Genomic DNA, 5,748 nt, shown 5'->3' with positions numbered 1-5,748 from the left:
GCAGAAGTTAGGGCTGATGGAAACTTGGCATGCATCTTGGTTTCCAGGTGGACAAATTGTTTCCATAGCCTGTATACAGATTACGTGTGGGCACGTGGCCAAGTGGTTAAAGCGTTCGACTAGCGACCTGAAGTTCGTGAGTTCGAGCCCCCAGCCGAGGCAGCGTGTTGTGTCCTTGAGCAAGGCACTTAACCACACAGTGCTCTGCAACGACACTGGTGCCAACCTGTACTGGCCCTTTCCCTTCCCTTGGACAACATTGGTGTCGTGGAGAGGGGAGACTTGCAGCATGGACAACTGCCGGTCTTCCATACATCCTTGCCTAGGCCTGCGCCCTGGTGAGTGAAGACTTTCCAGACGCAGATCCATGGTCTCGCAAGACTAATGGATGCCCTTTTTTTAATACAGATTAACACATATCTATCCTACACTTCCTGCAGAACACTGCCTTAGATTTGTGAGCTGCAAATCTTTACTGAGTTCTTACCAAACTATTTCTGAGCTCTGCATTACCACCAGGAAAATGATCTGACTATCATCTATGTGCTTCACTTGAATCACTCCCACAAATGGAATTATGTCTTCAGTACATGTTCAGCGATGCAAGGGTAATGTAGTATGGTCACTTAATACTCCTCTTGCAGTATAGATGCTCTGGCAAAAGTGATACAGATGGGTTGGTGTCCAGCTGCATGCTCACTGGTGTTCTCACTGGGTCCGTCTTAAGGTAAATATTATTTCCAGTTTCCTATTTCCTCACCCTTGAGCAGTGAGACCCAGATTGCTAATCCTTTAGTTCAGTATTCCCTTTGGTCTCAGTCACATATTGCGGACAGGAAAGAAATAATAATAATAATAATATTAATAATAATAATAATATGCTGGAGGAACTCAATGGGTTGAGCAATGTCTATGGGGGGGAAAGGAATTGTCAACCTTCAAGGCCAAAGCCCTGCATCAAGACTTTTGTTTTGAACTTTTGCATACTCTTTTCCCACAATTGTTGGCACGGCCTGTGGACTCACTTTCAAGGGTGCACCTCATGTTTTCAATATTCATTGTTTATTTATTTATTATTACTGCTTTCTGTTTGTATTTGCACTGTTGTCTTTTGTGCACTGATTGAATGCCCAAGTCAGTGCAGTCTTTCAATGATTCTATTATGGTTGTTATTCTATGGAGTTATTGAGTATGCCCACAAGAAAACGAAACTCAGGGTTGTACAGTATATGGTGACATACATGAATTTTGATAATAAATTTACTTTGAACTTCGATTTTCTGGCAAAATGACACAAAATTTATTTGTGGTTTCCATCACAGAAGTGGTGTCTTTGATTGTGTTTTTGTGGCATTTATTTGAGAAGTGTGCTTCTGAAGATGGGGTGTTTGCTGATGTCTCCAGGATCATTTAAGACTAAGCATAATTCAAAACATTCCATAGAAGAATCAAAGTCCCCTTTTCGTCCCCTTTCTGTGGTACCTGCACAATTGTTGCCATTTTGTTGATCTGCAGAATTTGTTTCTCATGAGTTTTAATTGCAGCGATTAAATCTTATATCCTCATTCCAAACAATGTAACAAATGCTTGCAATACCTAGTTTAAGCCAGTTTTATCTCATCTCTCCAATAACTTTAATTATAATAATAGAAAATGGGAGGAGGCAAAATCCTATCTGTAGTCATTTTACTTTTCCTCCTCTCAGCACCCCCTGCTGTTTAACTGGTGGTATACCAGCATACCTTCAACCCAGTGTAGGTAGATTGCATGTTATTACACAATATATTTCTCTGTACTAGCTCAAATTATTCAATTGTTGTTCATGTTCTTTAGCAATTAGGAATTTCCCAGCACATCAAAGGTATCCTTTGAGCAGAAAACTGGATAGTTAGATCACTATTTTCTATGAACTGTATTCAAATAGTTTTCAATGGCTTTGCAGATTTTGATTGCTTTGGTAGCATTCTGTGCCCTACTGAAAACCATAGCTCCAATTCAAGTCTCTCCCCTCCTTTATCATTGAAGTGGTAAATACTAGGGAAAAAGATTAAAGAAAAGTCATGCTCCCCTACTTTGAAATGCAAATAACTTATTCTGTCAGTTGTGCATAATTTGGATTTCCTCAATTGTTTCTTTTATTTCTGATTTAATCACATATATCTTGAGTTAGAGTTGATATAGACAGAAGCATGGTGGTCTGCCTTGTCGAGCACCCCTGCCCCATCCACCAAAAGCAGAATTTCCCAGTGGCCAACCATGTTAATTCCTATTCCGACATGTTGGTCCATGGAAACACGAGGAAATCTGCAGATGCTGGAATTTCAAGCAACACACATCAAAGCTGCTGGTGAATGCAGCAGGCCAGGCAGCATCTCTAGGGAGAGGTACAGTCGACGTTTCAGGCCGAGACCCTTCGTCAGGACTAACTGAAGGAAGAGCTAGTAAGAGATTTGAAAGTGGGAGGGGGAGGGGAAGATCCAAAATGATAGGAGAAGACAGGAGGGGGAGGGATGGAACCAAGAGCTGGACAGGTGATTGGCAAAAGGGATATGAGAGGATCGTGGGACAGGAGGCCCAGGGAGAAGGAAAAGGGGGAGGGGGGGAAACCCAGAGGATGGGCAAGGGGTACAGTCAGAGGGACTGAGGGAGAAAAAGGAGAGAGAGGAAAAGAGTGTGTGTATATAAATAAATAATGGATGGGGTACGAGGGGGAGGTGGGGCCATGGCCTCCTTTTCTGCCTCGATGAAGCCACCTACAGGGTGGTGGAGCAATACCTGATATTTCACCTAGGTAGCCTCCAACATGATGACATGAACATCGATTTCTCCTGCTGGTAACTTTTTTCCCTCCCCCTTCTGTCTTCTTCAATTCTCACTCTGGCCGCTTGCCTCTTTTCACCTGCCTATCATTTCCATGGTACCCCTCCTTCTTCCCTTTCTTCCATGGCCAACTCTCCTCTCCTATCAGATTCCTTCTTCTCTAATCCTTTACCTTTCCCACCCACCTGGCTTCACCTATCACCTTCTAGCATGTCCCCCTTTTTATTCTGCCATTCCCCCCCCCTTCCTTTCCAGTCCCGATGAAGACCCTAAGACATAGGAGCAGAATTAGGCCATTTGGCCCATTGATTCTGCTCCGCCATTCAATCGTGGCTGAACCTTTTGTTTTCCTTCCTCATCCCACTCCCTGGCCTTCTCTCTGTAACCTTTGATGCCGTGCTCAATCAAGAACCTATCAATCTCTGCCTTAAATACACCACTCAACCTGGCCTCCACAGCTGCCTGTGGTAATAAATTTCACAAATTCACCACCCTCTGGCTAAAAATATTTCTCTGCATCTCTGTTTTAATTGGATACTGTGCCCTCTTGTCTGGATTCTCCTACCATGGGAAACATCCATATAACCATATAACAATTACAGCACGGAAACAGGCCATCTCGGCCCTTCTAGTCCATGCCGAACTCTTACTCTCACCTAGTCCCACTGACCTGCACTCAGCCCATAACCCTCCATTCCTTTCCTATCCATATAGCTATCCAATTTAACTTTAAATGACAACATTGAACCTGCCTCAACCACTTCTGCTGGAAGCTTGTTCCACACAGCTACCACTCTCTGAGTAAAGAAGTTCCCCCTCATGTTACCCCTAAACTTTTGCCGAAGATCCTTTCCACATCTACTCTGTCTGAGGGTCTTGCTTTGAAATGTTGACAATTCATTCATTTCCAAAGATGCTGCCTGACCTGCTGAGTTCCTCCAGCATTTTGTGTGTGTGTGTTGCACTGGATTTCCAACATCTACAGAATCTCTCATGTGTATTCTTTTGTTCACTGTTTTATTGACATAGCTTTGAGCTGTTACAAGTGACCATGGTGTGGTAAACCATGTATTTAGGTTGGAACTGGGTTACCTGTCTGGACATGCCTGGACATGCCCCTCTGCTGACTGCTCCTGTGGCTCCTCCCACAGACCCTGAATAAAAGCGATTGTGCCACTGCTCCTCCCTCAGTCCAGGACAGACACAGCATGGACGAGGACCCATTTTACTGTTAATAAAAGCCTTTCAGTATTTACTCTACTTCCAGTCTTTTGGAGTAATTGATAGTGCATCACATGGGTCAGAACTTTTAAGAAGCCTTGAGCAGGATCACAATAGATGTGTTCACTTCTTTGCCCTACATCCCATTCCTTCTCTGACTATAATTATGAGACCTGCATAAGGTTATTGACACAGAAACATTTGCATCTATTTTGAAAACTGCTGATCACATTCTTTAAAAATGATAAAGGAAGTATGATCAATACAGACATATAAAACTTATTTGTTTGTTAAGCAGAACATTTTAAGTATATTACATTTGATTCAATAACGTTATCCTTGAGTTTTAATGGATATCATAAAATAACAACACAATTATTGAAAAAGATAACCGATTGTAATGTGGTGGTTTCATACATAATGGGCACAAGATTTACCTTCAAACCAAATTCTTGTTTTTTAAAATCCATTTAACGACACTGTAGTAGCGTAGCGGTTAGCAACACGCTAATACAGCTCGCGTCTTCGAAAATTCAGAGTTCAGTCTCGGCTTCCTCTGTAAGGAGTCTCTGTATGTTCCCCCTCAGGTTTTCTCCGGGTGCTCCAGTTTCCTCCCACAGTCCAAAGATGTACCGGCTAGGTTCATTGGTCATTGCAAATTGTCTCATGATTAGGTTAGGGTTAAATCGTGGTCGTTGTGGGCTGCTGGGCTTTTTAAAAAAAATCTCTAAATAAAATAAGACTTTAAAAAATCAACTTGAGACCCTAATGCTAGCAAAGTAACTTTAAGGTTAAAGGGAGAGCTATGGTATTTCTGTGATTACAGCAATAATACTGGACCAAATGCTATATCCTGGAATTACCCTGATGGAAAGATGGTCGCTTTGTCAGGATAAACATAAAAGGCATTTACTTACCTGGGGCAATCTGCCATGTGGAACTTGGACTAATACTTTGCTAAAAAGTCATATAAGACATACTACTTCCTTATTTACCTATCAAACCTCCTTTTATGTTTATCCTGATAAAGCAACTAGAAATTAGAGTTGAGACATGCAAGGCAGTTCTTCTCTGGTATTATAAAGTGAAGGAGGAGGAGGAGAAGATGGCGGCGTGACGCAGCACACGCGTTCTCTCCGGTGAATGATATCTGTCAAGTAGGGTACCGTGCACAATTCTGATTTGATGGAGACAGACGTGAGAGTATGGAGGAACATCTGGAGAAACTTCTGAAATGCCCACTTCGCTGCCGCTGTTACTGTGTGGTCCAGAATCTCCGGAGGAGAAGGCCCTGAATCCTTGGCTTTGCTTGTTTCGGTGGCCGAGGCGAGATCGAAGGCATTCGGTAGAGGATGGCGCTCAGGAGGCGGTATTGGAGGGGCTGGTCAGAGGCTCGAAGTTTACGGATGGACGGACTCAGTGTCGGCTGTGTCGGGTGCTTCCCAGGCATCGGCAAGTTGACGGTGCCTGGAGGTTTATGGCAGGGAGTTTCTCGCTTTTGCCGCCTGCTATCAGGGACTTGGGAGTTGATTGGGACTTGAGACTTTTTTTTTACCATGCCCATGGTCTGTTCTTTATCAAATTATGGTATCGCTTTACACTGCTGTAACTATACAGTAGGTTATAATTATGTGCTCTTGTCAGGGTTAGTCTTTGGTTTGTCCTGTTTTTCTGTGATATCACTCTGGAGGAGCATTTTATCATTTC

The sequence above is a fragment of the Mobula hypostoma genome, chromosome 2 (assembly GCF_963921235.1).
Source record: "Mobula hypostoma chromosome 2, sMobHyp1.1, whole genome shotgun sequence".
Taxonomy (NCBI): Eukaryota; Metazoa; Chordata; class Chondrichthyes; order Myliobatiformes; family Myliobatidae; genus Mobula; species Mobula hypostoma.
This window is presented reverse-complemented; position numbering follows the sequence as displayed.